General features: G+C 37.3%; 1 protein-coding gene across 6 annotated transcripts in view; it reads left to right on the top strand.

Moving 5' to 3' along the window:
* The window catches only part of FOXP2 (forkhead box P2), a 439,753-nt gene that overhangs the window by 310,168 nt on the left and 102,410 nt on the right, over positions 1–27,175 (top strand). The window lies entirely within an intron of this gene.

Below are 27,175 nucleotides of genomic sequence, written 5' to 3'. Positions count from 1 at the left end.
TCATTTATTGCTAATTCAGAGTTCCATATGAAATTACATTCTGCTGACAAAACTGACTCTCATTCTATATAGACCAAATATGAGTGTTTGCTGAATTACAGTCGTTGCAGACAAAAGGTGTACATGAGAGACGATTTTATTTTGTTCAGGAAATGAAAAGGTGTAACTCCTACCATTCTCTTCCTCACATCTATTTTTCTGGGGTGAGCCTTTATCCTCTTGGGACTTCACCTATTTTCTGACGGAATAGGGTGTCTTTATCTCATTTTTAGTTTCTGTCGTGCATAATGGAAGACCCCAGGCACCAGAATTTATCTTTTTCTCCGCCAGTGAAATGTTGTGAAATTTGATCACTTGTGCCATTTTTGTATGTAATTCACATTGTCTCCTTTTCTTTGTGAAACTTCATGGAGCAATGTTGGACACAGCAAACAGTTCCACATTCCACATCAGCTCTCTTCAAATATACTTTTAAAGTTGTATTCATTTGCTTAGAAACAAACAAGAACTTAGGGTAATGACTAAAAAAATGAAAAAAAAAAAAGAAACACGTCAAGTTGGCATCCTGCCATGCTGTAGTTGTAGTCCAGTCCAGAGGCATAGGAGTCCTGGGACCATCTCAACTTTCCACTCTTCGCCCTTGACTTTGGTTTGTATTAAATGTCTTCTAGGCTGAAGGCACACAAGGAGAGTAGTCATAAAGGCAGCAGCTTATGAACTATGTAGTTTTTTAAAGTTTTTAGAAGTGGAATTGGTGATCTTGAAGGGTCACATCACGGAGATGATGGATTTAATGAATGCTGTGAAAGTAGGTTATTCTGCCAGATCCTCATTCTGAAAGATAACATGGGGTCTTCTAGTGTACAAGGTCCAGACCCAAAGGGAAGTATATGAAACAGGCAAAAATAGTGATATTTTTCCAGTGTATGTTTCCCAGTGAACTTAGATTCCTTTAATCCTCTAACTTCTAAACTGGAGCAGTTGAGGAGCTACTGACTTCTCTGTTCACATTCTCCACCCATTCGTAAACCTCCTTTTCACGGCTGAAGAGATGTGGGGGTGCACTACTTGTGGTAGGCATCGATGAAAGGAGAAAAAAACATTTTTGGTGACAGTCATACACGTAACCCAGAGGATGACAGGGTGATGAGAGAGAGTCTTGAGCTTTCCTACTCCCAAAGCACTAACCCTGGCCTGATGACTTTTAAATGCCATGGGATGGTGTGGCGTAGAGACGTCCTGTATTACGTGTTTGCCAGTGCCTCATGAATCACACTTGTGAGGCAGGAAGAAGTAAATAAAGCAAATAATTTTATTTTCAGAATTGTCACATGCTCCCTAAAGCCGAGATTATTGCTCATGTTTCCAACTTCACCTTCCATGATCATTATGTACACAGTGCCTCTTATTGGCCTTGAACACTTCATTTGGTTTATTTTTAAATGAGAAGAAAATGGAATTTGCTCCCAGACTTTGGTTTATGTATCAAATACCATGTACGTTCAGGTATGAGCACAAACTCCATTTTAATTTTCTTCTTTTGTGAAAAGGATGTATAAAGGTTTTGAAAACGAGTCCTTGGAGCTTTTCTATTTCTGTCTTTTACTGTTACTACAGAGCTGTTCATTGTTCATTATGTAGTGGAAATTCACATTCTCAGCATCGTGATGCCTGTTTGACCAAATACTGTAATATGGGTCATAAAATTGTCCATTATTATTATTTTATTATGCCAAATTTAATGGTAACTTTAGCCAAATTCTCCCAGCAGTAGGAATTGCTAAATGTGTATAAGCAGTTTGAAGTTTATAAGACAAAAATACTTGTGCTTGTGTTTGTGCTTAAGGAAACAGACTTCTCCCAATATTTTAAAATACTTTAATATTAGTGTATTTCTAATTTCCTCTAATTTCAGAGCAATTTACTGATCTGGCAACTGGAGATATGTTAGAACTGATTTATAAATCTAATAAAAACCTAATAAAACTTTTAAAACTAGCTCACACATCTGCAGGCAAATGTGGGTGTTAGGTAAGCCTTGCCATTGCATCTCTCATGTGCTCCATATTTTGATGTAAACTATTCTATTGTTCCACGTGCCAAAGAAGGAAAAAAATGGTATTAATTTTTGTGGCCATCTTTTTGTATTTGATGGATATTTGGGGAAAAGTAGCGTATGGTGGTTTTATATACGTTCTCTCTGTTATTCCATAATGCGTCACTTATTTTAGTGACTTACAGCACCTACTAGCTAATCAGCAAGTTGAAAGCTTATTGAAGAAGCCTTCAAATTTGTGTCCTCAACTTTGCAAAAACAGGGTGTTAGGTAAGTCGTCAAGTTCTACTGTGCTTTACAGAGGGGATGGTTTTAGAGAACCGCTGGGATTGTTCTAGAAGAATGTGTCTTTTGTATCCTTCTCATGAAAAACCTTTTTAAATTTGCCGCTAGCTATATGACCTATTGTAAAAGAGGAATGTTGTGTTGGCAGATGTTTTTGGTTTAGTTTTTCGTGCAAAAGTTACCTGTATCTAGTGGTTATCCTATATTTTCAGGGAGAGGAGGTTTATATTTAGACTGTGAGTTAACAGAGTACCTGCAAAAATTACAGTTTTAGATAGACGCTTATCTTGATCTACTATTACTTTCTGATTTACATTTTTCTGGGTTTCAGACTGCAGATGGCATAACCATTAGCATGTCTTATGCAAAACAGAAGGAGAAAAACATCCCATCTGACAAGCTTGAGTACCAGTTGTAGTAGTGATTTTACTTTCATGTATAGATATCCGAATAAATGTATTTGAAACATGTTTATATATGCCATTCGTTATACTGATGCACCAATTGAATGGATCCGATCGGTACATATATTGATTAATGACATATTGCAGAATAGCTAAGGAGGGTTTGTGATGAGAGCTGAGGATAATGTTAACCTGCATATGGTGAGATAATAGCATTTATGTCCTTACTGTGCACCCTGGAAAACCTATTGCAGTAGTAAGGTTAAGATTTCTGTAGTACTGGCTTTTGTTTCAGAATATTTTTCTTTTCTGGAGAAGCTGTGATTGTGGTAATCCATGGTGAAATGAGCTGATTGCTTTCATGGACTTCACTCCCTGTCACTGCATTTCCATAGTAGACATAACAGAGAAAATGTCACTTCGGCTCTTAGAACCTGTAGGTCATTCTCCTATGGCAGAAAGTCACTGTCCTTACGGCCACTGAAGAACCAGGTGTCATCTAGCCTGAGTTTTAAAACTGGCGGCTTTATTGTTCTTGTTACACTTACAGTCATGAGCGAGACCTGTGGTTCTTCAGCAACTGTGCAGAGCAGAAGTATAACCCAAAGGTAAATGCTGTCAATTTGCTGCCATTGTGGGTGTTCGTGTACAGCATTGCAATTATTTCCCTCCCAGGTAGGCAAATCTCGGTGCTTAGACTAATCTGTCCATGATACACGTGCTCTTGTTGGCTGCACAGCAGAGTGATTTGAACAGCTAGTTGTAATTCTATTTGTTTGCTCTAAGAGCTATGAAAAGCCTAGTTATTTCTATTCCCCGCAATGTCTCTAAAGAAGTAGTTTATTTTCATAAAGTCAGACTTTGAACTTTATCTCAATTAGAATAAAAAGATAATTATCTTCAATCCCATAAGTTAGTATATCTACCATAAATTGGTTAGTTGTTTTTTCCTTCGTGCTAGGAGATTTGTTGTTTCAACATCAGTACTAATGCATTCTGCATGAGGATGGCATGTCAGGAAAGCATGACTCCTGGAATCAAAGGGTTAAGCTCAGTGTGTACCAAGCCTGTTGTATAAATATCATGCTGTATGGGTGTTGAGTTGTTAAGGTAAGCTTTGTTTATTTAGCATGAGCACTTCACTGAAGTGTAATCACTTGATAAAATTTGGGAAAAAGTAAGTATACATCTAAGTTTAATTACTTAATGTTTATTGCATTAGTGCATAGTATCAGAAGAATCACTTTTTTAAAAGACATGCAAAATGCAAAAATTTAGCATGAAAAGATATTCATAGTCTCTTTTAACCTACTCTCCTTGCTTTACTCTCTCCTAGTTTGGTCATCTCCCTTTGGATCTTCATATGGGTCTGAATTTAAAATTCATTGCACATAATAAATAAGCAAACATATCATTAATATTGTAACTTTTCGTTACTTTTTTAAACATACATAAGAAGCTGTTGAGAGATAAGAAATTGGGAATGTGGGGGAAAAGAAGCAAAACCCACTGCTTTTAAATTATATCCTCTGACTTAACATACACTGACTGCAACCGTGCATGTGTAATGTCAGTAAAAAAATTCCCCAGTTTAAAAACAGCAGAAAAATAATGTTATGGATGTAACATGGAGTTTTCTTTGCATTACATTCAACAAAAATAGAAACAAATCTAACTGGTCTAAAAACTGTCTTTCCAAAAACTGCATGTTACATATTTCTATGCATAGGAGGTAGGAGGATTTTGTTCATGCTAGAAAGCACTGATTTAGCAAGATGCAAATGCCTAATATATAGCGTAAGAGGAGAGTAGTGATAAACAGTCTTTTTCCCTCTCGAGTATAATTCTGGAGGAAATGTGTGGCCTACATATAAGCAAACATTGAGGCTTGGGGTAAATTAAATTTGGAAGATAGCTGCTGGAAAATCGTAAGTCCCATTTTCCCTTATAAGTCTGTTAGGAGGAATATGCATTTATCCTCTAAGGTGCAGAAATTTGCATCAGTGATACCCACTCTAAAGACAGGGATAACCCCAAGAGATGGAGAGAAAGTAAGGAGTTATTTTTAGGTAAGGGGGGGTGTGTGTGTGTGGCAGGAAAGGAGAAATAGCCATGTTCAGGCTTTCATGGTGTAGAAAACAGGAGTTCCATTTAAAGGAGAGGGATAAACACAGTAATAAAGAAAAAAAAGCTGGACATATTTCATTGATTTACAGTGGAAGTATCTGTATAACAAACTTGCTGGGAAGTCCTTGTTTATATAGATACAAGTCTGCTCCAAAGGCATATGTCCTGCCTTTGACAACCTCTTCTACTCATGAAAACCCATATTTTGCATCATGTGCCATTTTGCTGTAAATCTTTCAAGAACAGATTTCACTTTAAGTCACTTTTTACTCTTGAAAACTTCCAGTATTAAAAAATACGTCTATAAAGTAAGTGGCACTAGTTATGTTTCTATGGTTTCCTTTTTAATTTAAAGTAAATATCAGTCACCTTGAGGTATTATCTTTTATTGATAAAGCAGATAGTTGTCATTTTCAGGTACATAGAATATTGCAGCTAACCTTATGTATTATCTTTGTAACATGTGGAAAAATGTTTACTAGCAGCCTTGTAATGGAAGTTATCACATAATGGCTTCTGTATCTAACTGAGAGAAAAAAAACAAGCTGGTGCAGAGATCACATCTTTATCCTGAAAATATTGTTTCAAAATTATGAAATATTTTGGAGGCAGAGGAAAGAAGTATTATGCAAGTTCTGTTTACAGGTATTGAATATGCAGAATGCTAATTAGAATTACTACGTGCTCAGGGATTTCAGGAGGCATTTTAATGTTAAACACACTTATGTGCAGCAGTCAGACGTGTTACTCCATTACTGTGACTGTGGGGGAGTCGTTTGTCACCTACATCACTATCACATCTTTCTTTTCTCTCTTTCTTTCTTGTTGATTCTGGTACTTGTAGAGGATTGGGAAGAGAAGGGAGAACACACACACCCCGGTTCTTCACGCAGATTCAGAAAGGCAGACCTTCAGGGAGAGTACCTAGGTCTTTTCACAGCAGCTTTTACATCAAACAGCAGGCCCACCTTGCCCTCGTGGTAGAACCTGCAGCCTGTCTCATACCAGGAAACATTGCTGTGCATGGGGTGGATGGACTAGTTTTTATATTCTGAACTACAGGAGTCTCCCAAGGACTGGTTTTTATATTCTGAACTGCGGGAGTCTCCCAAGTCCTACGGAGAAGTTTCTCTGCCTCACTTGAGCAGCTGGAAACGTCTGTCCCCCTGCAAGCCCTCCCGGTGCAGCCGGAGTGCACGTTCACAGTTGCTCTTCTTCGGGCTGCTTGAGTAGTTCCTCCGCGGTGCTGGGAGGTGTAGGTTTCCTTGAGCCACTTCTCCAGGCTCTTGCAACAGGTCGGATCAGCCTGATTCTCTTACGGGCTGGCTCATTGCCCAGAAAAGCTTGTGAAGAGCTGAGAGGGAATGTGTGAATGGTTCCCCACTCAGTGTGCTGCTCTGTTAAAGGGTCTGCTCCCAGGCAGGGCCCTAATTATGCCAGTTTAGGATCGCACCACTCAAGCAAGGCTCTCCTGATACTCTTGAATTTGAAAAACACATTAGCGTACACTGATTTGGAAATTACCGAAGCAGGAAAAGCAACTGAACAAAATTTTCTGTGAATGCTCTAGATGGGTATAGATTTTAAAAAATTGTTTCTAGTTAAACTACTATTAAGGAAAGTCTCTTTTTTTTTTTTCCCCGAAAGTTTTTCATTTCTTCAGGCGATTATAAAAGTCAAGGAAATTTTCTACCAAAACCAAAGTTCTGTGACTAAATAATGAAGAATCTTCAGTCAATAGTAGCAAATGCACCTTTCCACATGAAAATCCAGTCTCCCTCCATAGCCATTCGAGGCATTCCTTGTGCAGATTACTTCCCATACTTTTTAAATGCAGATTAATTTTACTTTCTGAATTGAAATTTGTGTCTTGAAATTTTCAAATCATTAGACAATATTTTGTAGTTTGCATGTTAGTTGTCCAGTTGCTTTACCTGGCAGGGAGACTTTACTGGGGGTGTGGGGAGCAGGCTAATCAGAAATCTGATGGTGTGCCAAGATCGACACAGGTGTTAATTTTAGTTTACCTTACTTGGGCTGTATACATGTAAAGTTGAATTAAAAACTTTTAAAATTATCTGAATGAACATGCATAAATATTACGCTGTAATGCTACAGAAAAAAAAGCTTGTGAGCGTGCGTGCTGCTGAAGAAGCAATCACACAGTGGAGTGGAGAAGCACGTCAGCCCATCCTGTTGGGGAAGGGGGTTGTCCAGCAATTGCCACTTTGATGTTCTAGGTCCTTTTATGCCTTCTTATGCTTCTAATATAATTTTCTTGAGACAGACAGATGAGGGTGTTATGAAATAGAATTAATGGTGAAAAATTTACTAAACACTACTTCAGTGCTTTACTACTTGATTATGTGAAGCTTTGAAAAGCAATTGTACAATAATAATATGTACAAAGGAAACTGTATGGTGTGCCAACAACATCAATATGCTTCAAGGATCTTACTGAGAACCTGAAGTATAAATGAAGAATGAGATTTTCCCCTAAGTGTTCACAGTAAATTCATTTATTCAAGAAATATGCTTTTAGTCGGATAGAAAAGACAGCCTACACAGTGTTGAGGAAAACCAATACAGTAACCCAACATATCAGAAAAAAATATCAAAATCAACTCTGTACTCGTAGAAGAAGTAATTTCCAAATTGATACAGCTGTAATGTAGTGCACAGATAGCTATGGGCTTGATGCTTAAGAATAATCAAATTACCAAATTAAATACTTCCCAATATAAGATATGGTGTGGTGTGAAGTCCTACACAAAACAGTGTTTGTTTCTGTTTCCAGAACAGTTTAGGATACCATGGAAAGCCTCAGTTTGAGGGCATAGTCTCTGAAGTGGAAATAATAATGTAAATTCAGAGGCGAATGGTGGTTTATGTTTGCATATACAAAAAAAAATCTCTTGATTAGAAAGGGTTGAACCCATATTCTGGGTGAGGAAGAAAAAATGCCTGAGTGCAAGCCTCCCATAACAATAGAGGGCATGTATTTCACCCATGGACAAGAAAATAGGAGGATAAGGTTCACAACAGGGCTGGGCTGTTGGACAATATAGATAGATATCTTTCAAGAATGTAATTTAGAAAGTAAATTCTAATAAATTTTAGAAAGTACAGCAAAGTACAAGGTCAGGTGTTTAAGAACATGGAAAGATTTCTTCCTTAAGCTTATGTCCATCACTTCAAATGAAAAAGAAAGGGAGAAGCTCAGTGTATCGGTTGCTGTACGACTGTGAACAACTAGTGATACAGGTGAGAAAAAAGAACATGTGATCCTAAATGAATTTTAAAATGTGCTTCCAATAAAAATAGGGAAATATTAATGCCATTTTAAAAATGTATCTTCGAGACCTCATCTGGAATAGTGGAAGATTCTTGATCTACTCAGTTTCTGGTGCCTTATTAGTATATTATAAATGTGCTCCATATAGGTTCTGTTGAAAGATTCAGGGTTCTAGTACTGATGCCCTGAATTTCCATGAAGTGAAAGTATCTCACTGTTTTGACTATGGCTGATAGCTTAGCACATTTGCTATATACCTACAGTTAGGCTGTGTAAATTCTATGTACAGTTTTATCATATACAAGTCCGAGAAGGTTTCATTCAGACTACACGCATAGGCTGAAAGGTTGTGATTGCTCTATGCAGTTTGGGTCAAGAAGCAAACTTCAGGAAGGAAGAGGCATCTTTTATACTTCTTAAGTACAGTTTTAAACATGGGAAGAAGTAGCTAAGCTAAGCATGAATGAACTATGGAAAATAAAATTTTTCACTATGCAGAGAAAAGAGTTTCTGGAACACTGTTCTGGTAGAAGTAGTGGAAGCAAGACCCACCTCTCATGCATACTACTTACTTTAAAGATAAAGCTTGACCAGCTTAGAAAGGGGCTTTCATGACATGAATTACAATAATAAAAATATTAAAGACTCATAAAGTCTCTTTTAGTCCTGTGGTGTTGTGGGTTTTTGTTTGTGGTTTGGGTTATGGGGTTTTTTAGGAGGCAGGGGGTCATTGAAGTCAATAGCAAAATTCCAGGGAACAAAATAGCTTGCTGATTTTTCAATAAGCATGTTACACCATATCAACAGATTCATTATAAAAGGATTTTAATGCCACCTTAAAATCATAGAATGTACATGAAATGCCTTAAAGGACATGACAAATGATTAATCATTTTTTCAAAAGTCAACTTTATTTTCTGTATATTTATGGCCTGTTTCATGAACAGAAAATGCTGAACACTAGATAATAACTGGCCTTTAGTAAAATACAGATGTCATCCTTAATTCACAATATTTCATTTATTTCAATTCATTATTGCTGTATGACTATTTTGGATACTTTAATTCTCACTTGTTAGATTACAACAAAAGATAGTGATTTCTATAAACATAGTGTAAGTAGCTGTAGCTTTCACATCATTCAATATGGTCTGGATTTTTTCAAGCTGTTAGATACAAAAATGAATTGACTTCGTAATTATAAGTAAGACATAGAAGAAATACCACTGAATTAATAAATATGGACATTTTTAATTGGAAGGCATTCATTCTAAAATTAATTTACTTTTCTCTGCAATAAATATACTGAAACAAAAGGCAGATTTAAAAAAAAAAACCCCACAATATTTTAAGTACTTTTTCTTCCAAATATACCCACTTCCGTAATGTTCTAGAGTACTTATAGTGTTTAGGTGATTGTCTCACCATACCTGAAAATAAAACGAATTAGTCTAACAGCCCACTTATGAGATCATTATTATTGCAACCATTTTAGAGCCTGGCATATAATATGACCCAACAGGTCTTAGAGCCAAAATTAAGAGAGGGGGCTTTTTTCCACATTGAGAAAAGTCATACTAATTTAGCATGTTGCAAAATAGTTTAGTCTAGGAAAATGTTTGTTTTGGGTGGGGAATACTTGTATAGAGTTCTTTGAGTGAATATTTAATCATCGTAATTTGACTGGGGTGGTACAGTTTGTATTGTAATACTCCAGCCATACCTCTAGAAACAAGTAATTACAACTTTGTGTATGATTCTTTAGAATATTTGTAGTTAACGAACATAAGTGCTCTTCTATCAGAGTTAATCTTTGTAGTTAATAATGTCCTAAAATACATCCAGAGATAATATTTTATCAACAGCTGTTCAGACTGATTTCCTAACCCTCTTGGGTTTTGATAGCATTGTCAAGATAAACTGAAAAAGTGAAACCTGCCAATTGTGTATAGTGTTTGGACTGTCAATATAAAATATTTATTGGATTTTATTTGATTTATTGGATCTTTTGATTTTTCTGCCTATAAGTATAGTAAGCGAAAAGTTACTAGAAGTACTTTCGGAAAGGCTTGACTACAGTAATGGCATCATCTTTAAAATAAATTCTAGTGTAATGAAAACCCACAAAAATATTAGATAATGCTTTTATTATGTATGGAGTCACTTAGCTTTTTTAAGTGAAAAGCCTAAATAATTGTAGTGATAGCAGAATTGGACCCCTTCTTGTACTTAAGGTAGGATCTAATGTATCGGAGTTGTTGATGCACCACATCATTTACACAGGAATTATTTCTCACTCAAACCTCTGTGAATGTCAACAAGTTTAGGAGGAACTCTGAAATAGAATCCTATTTCGGGGAAGACTCTTTGTTATTTAAGTCACTTTTTTACCCCTGTGAAACTGTCCACGGGAATTCTAAAAAGGTTTTGAAAACCCTTGTTTTACCTGGAAGATTGTTTTATATTTTCCTTGTTTTGTCCTTGGAGAGTAAGCTTCATTAGTGTAGAGCCTTTAGAATGGTGCCACAAAAATGGTACAAGAAGTTGTACCTATTTTAACTCTGGGAGATTTAGTGTTGTGATTTTCATTTTATTACATGTCAATTTTGTTAGTATTATTATTAATTATTAATTCAAAATGTGATTTCAATAAGAAGGGTATGCTTTATAGAATCGTAATTAGTGTGCTTTATCTCTTAGGGAAAAACCAATGAGGAAGCGTTATTTTTGACAAATCTTGCTCTAGACAGATGGCTTGACTAGCAGTCCACGATCAAAAAAATGTTATTTTTAAGCTTAAAATGCATTAGATTACATCCTCAGTATTGATCTCATTGTTAGGATGAAACTTCTATTTTTCATACTTTTAATATTTTATTATTCTTACTATTGTAGTTACGAAAGCTTTGTGTTAGAGATTTGGGTCGTCTTGTATTAATAACTGTACATATTTTAATGTGAATCAGATTTCCAGAGAGCGTACAGTGCATTCTGGCAACACTAAGAGTGCAAGAAAAGAAAAAGAATTGCAGAGACACGCATCGTTGACATACCCGTTGAAGTGGGACTGAACAGCAGGCAGCAAGTTTATACTCACACCTCTTTGAGTGTATTTCATGCCCAACTGTGTGAGCACAAGGTATAGGTACACATTATTTACACTTTTCAGGGAATACCAAAAGCCATTGACTCAAGTTTTGAATAATATTGGGTAAAGGAGAAGGAGATACGATCCATACAGATCCCAAGATATCTCTGCTCTTTTATCATCTCTCCAGCTCTTCTAGTCCATTTTTTGTGGTTTATGGCTGCAGAGTTGCCTTTTAGCTACAGTTACAAGTGCTGAGGGTTCACAGGATCTAATTCTTCCCTTGAAGTTTGAGGAGTAGAAGACATGAAATTAAGCTTAAAGGGTGATGTAGGTTTTCAAGCAATACGTAGCCAAGCTCTGGAACAGGTTTGTGCTGCAAGATGTTATGGATGCTAAACATTTAAATTGGCTCAAAAATCAAGTGAACAGATTAATGGAAGACAAATCCGTCCATACAAAATGCAAATTCGTCATTTTCATAGCCTCTAAAGCCCAAAATGCTGGGATGTGGGGGGTGGCCTGGAAAAGCGTTCCTATGTCCGTGCACCACTGTGCTCATTTACTCTTCTCTGGGCACTGAGTATTGATCGCGGTTTGAGGCAGCTCAGTAGGCTAAGTGGTCATTTGGTGTCATTCAGTGTGCCATTCTCTCGTCAAGCAGTGTCTAGAAACCAACATATTTTCCTTCTAAGACCTCACTTTTGGCCATCCAATTGAAATTGACTTTCCTCCAAGAGAAGTCTGATTCCACCAGCAAACTTTAAAGTTTACAAATCATAGTCCATTGGACTTCTCACAACTGTTTTTAGTCATGCTTTGAGGAAGAAAACCTCTAAAAATACCTAGTCTTTCCCAGTCCAACCTCTTAAGGCACACTTCTCTTTGTGACACAACACTGATGTCAGGAAGACATGGTATGTATTTTGCTAGCTGTAATTACTCTACATTGTGGTGGAAAGATTGGATTAATCTGATTAAGCTCAAGCAAAACATTTGTGTCCTCAAGTGATTCCAAGCTACCTAGCCACTTGCTAACTTGACAGAGTCAATCAGACACTCATTGTGCTGTGATTTGAAAGTGATCTAAAAGGGACCTTCCAAAAGGGAAAGGATGTACCTGTGTTGCATTGGGAGCAGCTATCTGGCTCTTCCATGAATTTGTAGTTTTGTTATTACTTCGACCATCCAGGCAATGAAGCCCAGATCTTTAGATTCCTGGTTAGATATACAGGACTGCAATGTCTCTCCCATTGTATGGGAAAAAGATCTTCCAAATTTTATGTCTTCGATTCCCATTCAAATAAGCCACAGTCAATAAAAAGGAGAAAAAGAAAATGTGACTGCCTTCTGCAGAAGTGAGGGGAGCATTTAAAAAAAAAACCTCAACACAGCTTTTAAAGTTAGTTCCCTTCTTTTGATATATCAGTCTATCATCTACCGTTAAGTTGGTGAAAACAACCATGAAATAAAGTGTTAAGATTAGGTATAAAGGCTAATTTTAATGTGGGGTATAGCCCACATATAATCTTATATAAAATGCTCCTGTGCAAATAGGCAAAATAAATGTCTAAATTATTGACTGTCCTGTTCTGAAATAAGATCAATTTCAATGTTGTAGAAAGTGAAGTAAATCTCAGCTAAAAGAACATGACAAGGAATAACATAGTGGCAGAACACAGACCCAGCTTGAGAGAATATTTATTTAATTTAAAAATTTTTTACAAAAATAAATCACAGCATAAATATATCGCATTTCTTAAAATCAGTGAGGTGCAGTAGAAACAATAGTCATAATTAGTTAATGTTCAGGAAAACTTGAGGTTCTTTCTAACCAATACTGTGTTGCTAATTAAAATATCAGGTATATATTTAAAAAATTATTATTCTGTGTAAAAGTAAATCTTCTGTATGTTTCATCTCACTGAGAACAGTTGTATCCTCTCTGAACAATGAAATTGTACTAGGCAGTGGTGGGATCTAACACATATTTTGCATTTCCATTTTTTCTAAAAGACCGCTATCTATGTTTCTACACTCTGAGAGATCCAAGAGGGAATAAACTTCTTGATAAGGCTCTGATAAAATAGCTCACCTTAAGCATGAGACATATATGAAAGCTTATGGTATGATTTTACTCTGTGGGGGCAATTTATGATTTACATCTGTAGTTCCCTGGGTCTTCCTTCATGCCCTTTTTGTAGATTGGAATAACATTGGCGTCTCTTACATTGAGGCTAATTTTGGATAAAAGATTGAGATAATTTTTCCACTGATTCAATCTCCCTAGTGTAGCCATCCGTCCCCCTTTACCTTTGATAAGAGTGTTTATAATTGTAAAAAATGTGAAGGGAATTGAAGACCTCATCAGGATAAATGGCTGCTTCCGTAAGTCCAATGCAAAAGTGTGCATACACGAAATCCATAGCGATTGCTATCAAGAATTTTCTGAGTTTTAAAATGACAGTACAACTTTGCATTTGGAATGTGGATGTGTGAACTAATTGATGTATGTATCATGTTGTGTCATTTGATGTATGTATCATGGGTTTTAATCTAACATTAAAAGATTCTTGATATGTTGGGCATGTTATCCAGCTTCTGCATGTTATTATATTGGTAGAATTATTTTTAAACACATTTGATGAGAATTGTGTCTTTTATTTTTTATTTGTTCTTTAGCAAAATCTTGGTTTCTAGTAATGTTTAACATCAGGAGGTGTTTTTATTCCAAAACCAGGTATTATGGATGAACAAACCTTGGTTTAATGTGCATGAGCTGTTTAACTTTGTTCTTTCTTATTTTTTTCTGTAAGTGTATGTTTAATTGTGTTACGTAGTATCTAGAGGTATAAATACTAGTTGAAATGTCTGTCTGGGTAGATAGGACTGCAGCAAACAGTGGGTGCTTACACTTTCTTCTGCTATGTCAGCACAGAGAGTTTGTGAATCATTTGACTCAACTTTGGGGCTGTTCTTAGTGTGCTTTATACTGTGCTCAGCAAAGGTTGATGCAGTATGTCATCCAGTCAACCTATAAAATAATGTTAAAATACAGAATTTGTTTTATTTATTTTTATCCTGGAGAAGCTAAGTATTTGGTGGAAGAAAGATATAGAAAGAAATTTTCCAGTTCAGAATCCTGCTAAGTCACTGTCGCGTGAAAGGGTACAAGTCTGATGTGTGGCTGAGGGAGGCCCTCCCGTTGAGTCATGAGGTTCAGAAAGGACCCCCTTGCTTTCTAAACTCCTTCTCAGAGAGGAGCCTAGGTGCGGCTAGGTCCAGTCTTAGTCCCAGACTTGGTCAACGGTTTATGTTTAAAGGATTATATGTGTAGCCACATATCAGAGTCAACGTTTGCCTGTCAGAGCCCCACTAAGGACTTTCACTGAAACAGTTTCGCAAAGTTGAAAAGAAAAATAAGTAATTTATTGAGGCGACAGATATAAGAGTTCAGAATTGCCATTGATAAATGCACTTACTGCAACAATTTTGAGCTCAAGTTAATAGTTCAGCACTTTTGTTAATGATAGTTTTCCCGGGGTAACATCCGACATAATCGGAGGTGCAAATCTTACCAAAGAGGCGTCCCTGCTTGGGGAGGAGAGAGGTCCAGGCCCGTCGACCCGTCCGGATAGTTGGAGTTCTCGTCCTCTAAAAAGAGGATTCTAAATGCCAGATTTATACTTTTGGCGAGGTGGGACTAAGTCAGGTATTGTATGCCGATTGGCCCTTAACAAGGCTTGTTGTGCAGTTGATCGGGGCTGGGGGGGGGGAAGTGGCAGAGAACAAAGGCGTTCAGTACAGAGGAGCGGTGCTCTGTTTAGTTTTACCAAAGTAACGTCAAGCTGTGAAGGCTCCCCCTCACCCCAGGCGTCACTTAGTTGATTAAGGAGTAGACCCCTCAGACAACGCAGCTTGTTAAGATGAACAAATTGCTCATCTCCTGCCCCTGATCAGGTCCAGTGCTTATCAGTGCAAGATAAGCAAGTTGCTCAATCCCTGCTCTCGCCCAAGCTGGACTCCCCCAGGGCCCCTTCTGCTGGGTCATAATGGCCCTGTATTCGGCACCAACAAGCCTGGACTAGTCCGGCATCCCACAGTCACCTACTAGGAAGTACCAGACATCTGTATCAAAAGAAATGATTCCCAGGAGTTACACAGTGTGACCTCTGCTTCACATTGTACAATGTCTCTCTATTACAAGCTCTCCATGACCCAGCAATGTGCCCTTGTGGCCAAGGTGGCCAATGGTATCCTGGGGTGCATTAAGAAGAGCGTGACCAGCAGGTCAAGGGAGGTTATCCTCCTCCCTCTGCTCTGCCCTGGTGAGGCCACATCTGGAATATTGTGTCCAGTTCTGGGCTCCCCAGTTCAAGAAGGACAGGGAACTACCGGAGAGAGTCCAGCGGAGGGCTACGAGGATGATTAGGGGACTGGAGCATCTCTCGTATGAGGAAAGGCTGAGAGAGCTGGGTCTGTTTAGCCTGGAGACGAGAAGACTGAGAGGGGATCTCATCAACACTTATAAATATCTAAAGGGTGGATGTCAAGAGGATGGGGCCAGGCTCTTTTCAGTGGTGCCCAGTGACAGGACAAGAGGCAACGGGCACAAACTGGAACACAGGAAGTTCCATCTGAACATGAGGAAAAACTTCTTCACTCTGAGGATGACAAAGCACTGGCACAGGCTGCCCAGAGAGGTTGTGGAGTCTCCTTCTCTGGAGATATTCAAAACCCGCCTGGACTTGATCCTGTGCAACGTGCTGTAGGTGATCCTGCTTTAGCAGGGGGGTTGGACTACCTGATCTCCAGAGGTCCCTTCCAACTCCTACCATTCTGTAATTCTGTGATCTTTTTTTCCCTACTAGAGGAACATGATAAATTACAATTAAGAGGTTGTAGATTATACCCTAGATAGCACACAGGCTCTGTATTGGGTTGTTATTTTTGTTGTGGAGGCTATGGAAAGAAGAGCCTTGGGTTCTATGTTTGTGCTTCTGATTATTCATTGAATAAGAATTTAGCATTAGCATTAGAATTTAACATTTTGCATTTGGCGTTATCCTTCACAATCATCACTGTATCAGGCATGTATGATGTAGTCAGTTATTTCCCATATGTGCTGCCTGTCCCTCATCTTTCTCTCAGTTTTAATGAGGTTAATGTTACAGAATGGGGCCTAATGACAGTCAGGATGCACAGGAAGAGAGTCAATATATTAAATTACTCAATTATTTCTTGTTTGTATATCAAAAAAGGAGCAGCATACATGTAGGAAGAATGTTTCATTGGTGTGAACTGTCATTTTGAATTACTCAGTCAACTGTTGTTTTGTTGGTCCTTTTGTGCTGCTGGTACAAAACACAGAGATTTCTAAAAAGTAAAAAGCGTTGAATTTGAAAGAAAACTAAGTGATGACCATTGAGTCTTATGTTGCTAAGAGCATTAGAATTTCACTGGCAGACTTTTATTGTACTGTGTGTTGACTGCGCGTTTTTAACGTACTCTACAGGAGGTGTATCTAGTGCAATAAGTTGTAAAATGTAGAGTTTCTATGCATTGTTTATCTATGAAAATGAAATGCTCATTGTTACAGGAAGCAGGAAAAAAAAGCGAAAAAAAGTGCACATTTTAGCCTTTATATGTTATATCTGATGAATATAAATTGTCCAACCCAAAAGCATATTTTTATGGGTTCATGTAAATTCAAAACAAACATGCAAACAGAGCGAAACAAAAACTTGATGAGAAGGGTTAGTGTGTTTACGTGACTCGGTGGCATATTCAGATTATGTGGTGTGATTTGTTCTGCAGCTGCTTCAAATTAAGAACAGGTGTAGAAGGCAGATTATGCAAATACTCATATTAATGTAATTGTCAAATTGGTGTGTTTATCATTGTGCCTTTAAAGACTAGACCATACTCTTATTTTACATGTAAATTAGCTTTATTCTTGAGAGCTACTATTGGATAATGAGCTTATAAATGAGAAATTTCTAGCATATGGTGAAATATTTCTAAAATGTGACATTTTCTTGTGTAGTAATTTATTTTATATATATTGTATAAACATATTGTGATCTGCTTTGTCTTCTTTAGAAAAATATAGCTATGATGCAGTTTTAAAATCTAGCTCGTTGGACTAATGAACTCATACTTCTTGTTTGAGGTTTTGGTTATTTTTTTTAGTTCATGTAACCCATTAGCAGGACAACTTTTGCTCTCCTTCAACCAGTACACATTGGAGGGAAAATGTATTTGTTTAAAATTGATTTTTTATTTTCTAAAAGACACACTCTATTTAAACAATCATAAACTGAGTATCCGAGTAAAATATGTATTTTTAAACATTATTTACCTCATGTTGCTAGTATGCATAGATTTATTAATGATTGGCTGAGCTTTTTGATATTTTTAGATCAGAGAGATTTGATATCAAAGGATGTCCAAAATTAAAAAATGATGGGAACTTTTTATTTTCTTCAGCTCTAAGAGTTACTTATTAATATAGACCTAGTTAACAAAAGTTGCCAAGTGTAAAAAATCACAGAGCATGGTGATTCTGTGTTTTAGTGTCTTTTCTTACTTAGATCTTTTGCTCATGACCTTGATTAATAATAATTTAAAAACTGTTAAAAGAAAATACTAGGTACTTTTTTTTATACATGTATATATGTATGTATATATATACACACACACACGCACGTATTTATATATATATTCAGAGGGACCTTGACAGGCTTGAGAGGTGGGCCCACGCGAAGTTCACTGCGCGAATTTCAACAAGGCCAAGTGCAAGGTTCTGCACATGGGTCAGGGTAATCCCAAGCACAGCTACAGACTGGGAGGAGAATGGATTGAGAGCAGCCCTGAGGAGAAGGACTTGGAGGTGTTGGTGGACGAGAAGCTCAACACGACCCAGCAGTGTGCACTTGCAGTCCAGAAAGCCAACCATATCCTGGGCTGCATCAAAAGAAATGTGACCAGCAGGTCGAGGGAGGTGATTCTGCCCCTTTATTCTGCTCTCATGAGACCCCACATAGAGTACTGTGTCCAGCTTTGGAGTCCCTAGCATAAGAAGGACATGGAGCTGTTGGAGTCAGTCCAGAGGAGAGCCATGAAGCTGATCAGAGAGGTGGAGCACCTTTCCTGTGAAGACAGGCTGAGAGAGTTGGGGTTGTTCAGCCTGGAGAAGAGAAGGCTCCGGGGAGATCTAATTGCGGCCTTCCAGTACCTGAAGGGGCCTACAGGAAAGATGGTGAGGGACTGTTTATGAGGGAGTGTAGTGACAGGACAAGGGGTAATGGGTTTAAGCTGAAGGAGGGTAGATTTAGATTAGATATTAGGAAGAAGTTTTTTACTGTGAGGGTGGTGAGGCACTGGAACAGCCTGCCCAGAGAGGTTGTGGATGCCCCATCCCTGGAAGTGTTCAAGGCCAGGTTGGATGGGGCTTTGGGCAACCTGGTGTACTGGAGGGTGTCCCTACCCATGGTAGGGGGGTTGGAACTAGATGATCTTTGAGGTCCCTTCCAACCCAAACCATTCTATGACTCTTATGATGCTATATATGTATGCATATACAGGCCAATTTCATATATGCTGTCGATGAGGTAGGTTGAATATTTGAAACTGAGCTTTATGCACTGTGTGGGGTGCGTTGTGCTGGAAATCTGGGCCAAACAGTTGAGAAAGTCCCTGCTCCTCAGGAAGCAGAAGCTGAGGGCACCGTCTGCCAACAGCTGGCTACAGGGCAAACAAGATTAGAACAAGGTCTTTCTGCTTTTCTGCTTCCTATGGCCGTGGCACAGGTGGGCTGTACTATTTCTTTTCAAGAACAAAAAGAAAATCCTGGTTTGCTTTTCAATATGCTCCACAAAAAAATTAAAAACTATAGTTTCGGGGTTCGGTGTAGCATCAAACGACGTCAAATTTTGTCCTATTCTTTTATCCTCAAAACTCAACTGGTAGCTCCGTGAGGACAAACAAAAAGGTGTGAGCAAGAGGTTTAAAGAAGACAGCTATTAATTCATTATTTTTCTCTAAATCACCCTTTGGGAAGGAACAGAGGGGGAACATTTATTTTTAAGATGTAGATTTATCCTTTAGCAAATTATTTAAGATTGTATTGATTTTCATAGTGCTTAACTGGTAAGTTTTCGGTTTACAGCCTGTTGGCTACCTGTAAAATCTTTCATTTAGTTGTTAGTACACTCTTAATGGAATGAAAACTGTTTAAGAAAGAAAAGACTGGCAGGAACTTAATGATGGAAGGTGAAGATGAAAAAGCTTTTCTTTAGGGTTATCCTGACTGTATCACTTTACAGTACAACCATCAACCAGATAAAACGGCAATCTCTTTTTCTAATCAATTTGAATTATATGCATCATTTCAGAAGGATGTTATTGTGGGGTTGATTATCTTTGCATTTAGAAAATTTTTTACTTCCACTTGACTAGTTGTCATTGGAGATGTTTGCATGCAGAAATGTCAGTTAAAGCTATACAATATAGGTACCTTCCAGTATCATTTAGAACTCACCGTAGTTATGCTTTCTACATCAGAAAAAAATGAGATGCAACATGGACGTTGTTACACAAAGAAAGTGCGTGTGTTGGAGAACTGTATGATTCCATCGTCATTACCAACACTGCTTTAAAGCAGCTGGGAACCTGGCCCAAGCTCTCTTGGCTCTATTAATTTTCTTGCAGACTTCTATGGGAAGTCTTTTGAGGTTAGGAAAAAAAAATCCTGAAAAAATGAGAAAATAAGAGCAAATATAAAGACAAAAAATGCCTTCCAGTCGTGCTTATCACTGATCCCTTTTTAACACTTTTTGTTCTGTGTAACTGACACTTACTTGCAGTTATTTTTTTGTAATTATTTTGGACTAATAATTACTTTTACATTATTTTAAGTGTATGGCTCTTCTGACCAAAAGCTTTGGAAAATAATTAAGGAGTTTGAACAGATGAGTTTTTAATAAGCCTTTTTGAGTTATTCATGGAATAAGAGGATATTTCTGCTCCAACGCCTTGGTCTTCTTCCACAAGATGTTCCAGAGGTGGATGTATTACAGCCATACTCGTGCCTTTGCACGCTAGTTTTGTTGCCTAACCAGGGAGCAAGCCTGAATAGCCAACCTCACTTCTGCTATTATAGGAGGAGTTCATTTAGTTATTAATGTAGGACAGGCAGAATTCTTACATATTTGTCCCCCCATTCCTCTCTGTAAGGCAGCTATGCACTGGATGTTAAATATATTGATTTCAAATAAAAGGACTTTTTTAACTTTAAATAAATAGTAAAAAAAACCCCAACACCAAACCCAGCTACTTCATAGTGTTTATTATCTGCAATATATACACATTTAAGGCAGCATTTGTGTGGAGTACCAGCAATTTCCTGGGCCATGCAGCAAATCATATAAGTAAATAGGACTGGATCAGAGCATGTTTGCATCTCATTTATACCATAGTAGCACCCCAAGTCAGGACAGTTGCTGTTTACATGCACAGGCCATGATGAATGTTTTCTCTTGGACTGAAGCTTTAGGGAGTGGAGGAGGTTTTGCCTTTTGAGATTGGCATTAGGTAGAGACAGGGCATAAATTGAGGTGCACAGATAATGGTAGTTGCATCAACTTCTCTATTAACATTGAATTAGTCTTGCTCACACAGGCAGAATTAAATCAGTCACTGAGATGGAGTCAGGAAGAATCTGATGCCCAGGTTAGACTGGTAAGGGTGCTTTGGGATCTTGTGTTCTCCTCTGCAGTCGAAAATAGTCCAACCACTCATGTCACCTATAAATACTACTAAACAGATTCTCTGGTATTGCTGAGAACAACCTTGCAAAAGAGACATTAGTAACTCTTTTGATTAGTCTTGCACTCTTCTTGTAGCGTATCATGGCTGTGGCCCTTGATGAAAGTCTGTTGGTTGTAATAGTGTCTTAGGAAATGTGAAATGGACGTTTTATGGACCCATCTGCAGTGTTACTTTACTGCCTTGAATTAGGGAACTAGACCCTGCAACAGAGCATTGATCTAACATTTCTAAAGGGGAATTAAATGTTGAATGCCTGAAAAATGAACTGTAGGTGTATATAATTGATTAAAATTAAAACAAAATATGTAGTGCAAAGTCAGACAGCTTAATATATACTTTTATGCCTTGTGGAAGTCTGCTGATTTTAAGATGTGCGGCATGCATGCATACCTATAGATACATATGAACAGGTTGTATTTCTTTCTGGAATGACAACATAAGCGTTAACACTTTCCTTAATGCTTATTTTATTTAGCAATTCAGAAAATAAGATTAATGATTTTGGTTACATGGGAGATGCTGTTTTCATTCAGTTCAGTGGTTTTCCTGTGCCTATATTGAGTCAAGATCTCCACTTTGTGTCTTATTAAGGGATCACTATCTTGTCATCCTTTTGTCTTCTTGCGATAGAGGTATTTGCATTGTTACTCTTTTTCAGTGAAGGAGAAAAAAAAAAATTAAAAAAGCAAGCTATCTCTGCCAACGCTCAGGCCACTGTTACCCCAGGCATTAGTCAGCAAAGCAGCATGTGTAGCAAAGACTGTTGTCCATCTTCTCTGCTCTGCTCAAACAGTAGGAGCTTTAAATTAAGAAATTTGAAATTATTATTACAAATCAACGTGCTATGCAACTTTGTCTACGATTCACTGGCTAAGCTGAACCATCTATTGTGCTACCTCGTAAAGAATACACTTGATGTTACAGTACAAAATGTTGCTATTTCGGGAACTTCAAAGTTGTACGTAGAATCACAGATTTGTTCTTTAAAATGTACTTTCGCTAAAGAAAGCATGTTTCTTTATTCCTTTTTTTTTTCCATTCAAAAGTCTAATTTTAGGGCCAGACTTTCAGTTGAGTTGAGCACCGAGGACTCCACTGACGTCAGTGTAAGCTGCAGCTGCTCAACACCTCTACAAATGAGACTCTTAAGTGGTTAGGAAAATTCAGAGCTTCAAACTAGTCTAAACAAAAAATATTTTTCTGTGTAAACTTCATCAAATTTTGTTCTTCTTTATCAGGCTTTATTTGTCTTTTCCTAGATAAGCAGCTAAGATTTTATTTATTTATTTATATTTTATACTGAGAATTAAGTAACGATTTTTGAAGACACTGCTGGATACTTTGCCAAATCATTCTAAAATTGTGTGGCGTGTTTTGATTTTAACCAAAGTTACAGCTGCAGAGCTGTAAAGCAGTCAGTTTCCCTTATTATGACTAGTTCTACAACTTGTACTGTTTTAAATTGCCTGCAATTAGCATATTTCAACCTTATTTTTAGGTTTAAATTGCAGTGTGAGAGTGTACTCTCCTCTTAGCTAATTAGTGCTATCAAGGAACAGTAGGTTACCTCATTAGTACCATGTGCATTTAATTAAAGAAGAGAAAATTGGAGTTAACCTCATAGTTAATATTTTCACAGAGTGCTACAATGCCAACACCTTCAATTGGAGTCACACCCCTGTGTATCTAATTATTCACTGGTGCCAAGTAAGGTTAGCAAGGATACCACCACGCTGTTGACAAAATAATTTAGATGGAGATTTGTTTGCTGGTTTCTGATATGAAATTCCAGTTGGAGCAGATTATTTTTATTTGAACACGTTGGGGTCATAAGATATTTTTATCATCTTCCCACCGTCTCTTTTGTGTTCACACCCAAACCCAGGAAAGGCCAAGAACACGAGGCGCTTAATCTCAGGCAAGCCGTCTGTGATCCTCAGTCTTACCTTGCAGGTATCGTAGCAATCTGGATATAACCATTTTCTTTTGGCTATCAGTACTGGGGAAACCAGTACAGTTATATTGTACCCATGGAAAGAATTATACACAAATAAGACCAGAGTACAGGTACCTTCCCTTTGTAAACGTGCTTAGAATTTCTTATGGCTCCCTTTGCCGTAGAATTTTTTCTGCCATACCTGCAGAAAGTGGGAGAATGCTGCTTCAAGTACTTCTAGAGGGCGTGATCTAATATGGAGAAAAAGTGCCTTCAGCTCCTTTAGGTTTCAGTGAAGTTGAGGATGCTTATTGTTTCCAGTCTAGGCACTGTAATTTGTGTCTATTGAACGCAGAATAGTATTTTTGAATGTATAGCATACAATGTATTTAAAAGAAAAAAAAAAGAAATGGTATTTTTTGTCACTAATCTGCAGTATTGGTGGTCGAGCCTACCAGTTCCAGTCTGTAATAATATGATTTAAATCTCTGTATGTGAGTTTTGTGTTTTAATTTTGTATTGGAATGGCAGTGTGGTGTGCTGGATACCCAGAACCTGATTCTCTCACAGCATCCATGTAGCATTGATTTAACAAGCTCTTGAAATATACTTCATTTTAAACATATGAATATTCCCATTACTGATATAAAAGGGACTTAAGCATGTCCTGGAATGTTTTGTCAAATAAAGAGCATCTTTCCACTTCACTTGTCTAGAGCTGCACGGCTCAGCACTCACAGAGTCAGGTACTCTCTTAAGTGTATTTATCTGCTGAATTTTGTTGTCCAATGCTGCTAATATGACAACTAATTTTGAGCAAGCCATCTATAATCTCTGTGGCTCAGTTTTCCCATCTGTAAAATGGAAATGCCAGTACTTCATGCATGAAGGTGATTTGAGTGCAAATTAATTACTTTTTGCACAACCCTTGAGTACAATACCACTTTGTGTAAGAGTATATCAGTGCCAAATCAACTTTGCATGAAGTATATTTAATGATTAGATCTGTGGGATCATAATTGAATCCCTGAAGGAGAGGTTTTTTTAATTTATTTACAGAAATCTTCATATAAATCAAGTACTTTCTTGTCTGTTCTTTCAGACTACTTGGCTCAGGTGCTTATATTGGCACGTGGGTGCTTTAAACAGTCACTTTACAAGCTTACTTATAACCAACCACTTTGACATTTAGCATTGCTGTTCAAATGAAAATAATGGCTGACCTTTTTAATTTAATTTTATTTTATTTTACATTGAAGTAGAGAAGAGGCTCTTCAAACATCGTGCTTTTCCCCTATTAGCTTTCAAAACTGCTGATCCTTGAGGATCTACAGTAAGTTGAAAGGAATCCGCTGGATTGAGTGGCAGGGTGGAACTCTGAAGTCAGTTGGTTTGACAGTGGGATGAAATTTCCATGTGCAAATACCTGACCTCAGTATTCACTTACTTAGCTAGTACTTGTGTTTTACGTGTAGCTGCTAGAAAAATGTGGAATTATAGAATAGATCCATTTATCATTTTTTTCTTGTCTAAATAGAATTTTTTTAATATATGATACCCTTCTTAACTGCAAAGACGCATTTGGAATGAAATTAAGCAACTTTGTTTTCTAAGTTAGGACCTCTAAGGGAGACTTCAGATTACAAAAGAGGAAAAAATGTAGAAAAAAAAGAATGAGTTGTCAGTCCTCCATACGTGTTTGACAAAAACAGTGTGAAAACATGCAATCTATGCAAGTCTATGGCCTGACTTCAACCTCTTTGTATGTGTAAAGTGTTGTGAAATAGGGAACGGTTTCACTTGTGCTGGAGAAAAACTGCAGCTCAAGTTACAGCCCTTGGTGGTATCATTGTCATCTCTGAAAGATCTAACCCAGCTCTATCAAGAATAACCAGGTAATAAAGACAAGGTCTACATGGTGAATAGGCAGTGATTTGGGTTTGTGTTTGGTTTAGTTCTTCTGAGTCTCAGCAAATGTAGTGGCTGGGCCTTCTTTGTAGTTGCTACGTTCTTTAAGTTGTTGCCTAGCCTTGCAATCCTTTTTGTCTTTTCATTGCTCCCTAATGAACACAGTGATAGGACCACACTTTTGGGGTTTTTTGTTCGTTTTTGTTTGTTTGTTTTGTGTTTGTTTGTTTGTTTGTTTAATTCCTATAGCGGCTGTTATTCAAATTTGGGTTTTGGTCATATCGTATTCCATGGAATGCATTATTTATTTTCCTGGACCTAGTCACTTTGGCACAGTTTGAACTGACAGAGTATAAAGTAAATAGCTTGCGTTTTTCCTGGGAAAATGACCAATAAGCATGGGGAAATCATGTATGATTCAGTCAATGTTCTTCATTGGTGCATTAAAGAGATGAGAAAGAAGTACTACAAGATAAAAATAACATGAGCTCTCTGTTTATATAAAATATACTATACTATATGTCAGCTTGTGTGAGGAAAGTACACATGATGTAACTGTGAAATTATCATTTCTTCTGTGTGTTTTGTTCTGCCTCCCTGTGTTCCTACAGAGCTGTGGATGTCTCTTCCTCTTGAATTTTCTTTGCTGTATTAAGTTTCTTAAAAGGAATTTTTTTTTTTTTAAATCACTCTGCACTTCTACAAAATTTAATTTACAATTGCATAAAGGAAATTACTGTAGTTTAGGCAGCCAAGCATTTCAGCAGATCCCTAGAAATGTACAAAGGAAAGAATGATTATCAGTCCTGAATTGTGGATTAAGAGGATCATACTACACAGAGTACTGTCTAAAAGTAGCAATTTAACAGAAAATGTGGATGTTCATGTGAAGAATGTCTCTGAGGTTAAAGATAGCATTTAAAATATGGAAGAGATTTATTTATTTATTTATTGCTTCTTATTTGGTAAAAGGTTTGCCTAGAGATGTTTATTATTAATATTTTTATTAAATGTTACAAGCAGCTTCATTAGGAGTTTTGGAGACATCCTTTCTTAAGTACAGTTTTGTTTTTTGTTAATTGTATTTGAAAGGGGAATTCCATTACAGAAGGAAAATTCTCATTGTGCAGTGCAGAAAATGTATTAAAAATGTACACTGACTTCCTTCAATGTCTATGCCACACAGCACAAATAAGCTGTCATTTAGGAAGTGCCATTTTGTATATTTAAAGGGAAGGGTTTAAAAATTACAAAACAATTGAGGTTTCTGAGGTTCTAGAATAAATTCTTCATTCCTAGTCCCTTGTGCCTTTTCGCCCTATAAACCAGCGCTGCTTTTTGAGCCTTGCAGAGAAGAGAGTGGCTTCTTTGAAGTCCGCAGCTAAAGTGAGTTGCAATAAGACATGAAGAGAGACACCTTTCAACAACTTTTAATATGTGTGTTCTTGTCCTGTAAACTTAGGCAATACTTTTGCAGAAGACCCTCAACCAAACCTGGACAAAATCAGCACAGATTTTCTATAATTCTGCCTTTTTAAACAAGGGAAGACCTAGTCCATTATTTCAAATGTCACCTCTGTGTTAGCTCACAGTATATCCCAGTTATGAAAATGAAGTTAGAATATCACCCTGTGCGTAAGATTTTTTTAGTATTTTATTTTGTATCAGTACAGTATTTGAAAATAGTTGCCCTGAACAGCCAGCTCCAGCACAGACTGCAACAGTGAAAAATTCAATGGAGTGCTTTTCCAGAGGCATTCTCCTTCCCACTGCAAATAAAATTGATTGTTACTTCAAAAAAGTGATTTCTTTTCTCCCAAAATGCACTTGATTGTCAGCAACATAATTTATATCAAGAGAGCAGTGAGTTTCATCCGTTTATAACATCTGAAGGTTATGACTGTATCCAATAGGAAAAAAATCTTTATTGTTTTGGTCTTTGGTACACAGCTACATCACTTTGAGTATTAGAACCTTAGCTAAAAATATCTTTCACTAAGTCATGGCTAGGTTTGCTTCTTATTTATTAATTTTTTTCTTCTTTCCAAATTATGATATATGGCTGAATATCTGGTCCATTAGTTTTTGGGATTTTTTTTCTTTTTAATCTCTGTGGAAACTAATGAATGAATATAAGTTGATTAAGGAGGAGCATTTGGTATGTTATTGATATAGGAGATATCTATAGACTACCTGGGAGATATCTGTAGACTAGCTGCTGCCTATTCTCATATAAATTAACCTT

The sequence above is a fragment of the Grus americana genome, chromosome 1 (assembly GCF_028858705.1).
Source record: "Grus americana isolate bGruAme1 chromosome 1, bGruAme1.mat, whole genome shotgun sequence".
NCBI classification, from domain to species: domain Eukaryota; kingdom Metazoa; phylum Chordata; class Aves; order Gruiformes; family Gruidae; genus Grus; species Grus americana.
The sequence above is the reverse complement of the archived record's forward strand: the minus strand, read 5'-3'. Positions and strand labels throughout refer to the sequence as shown.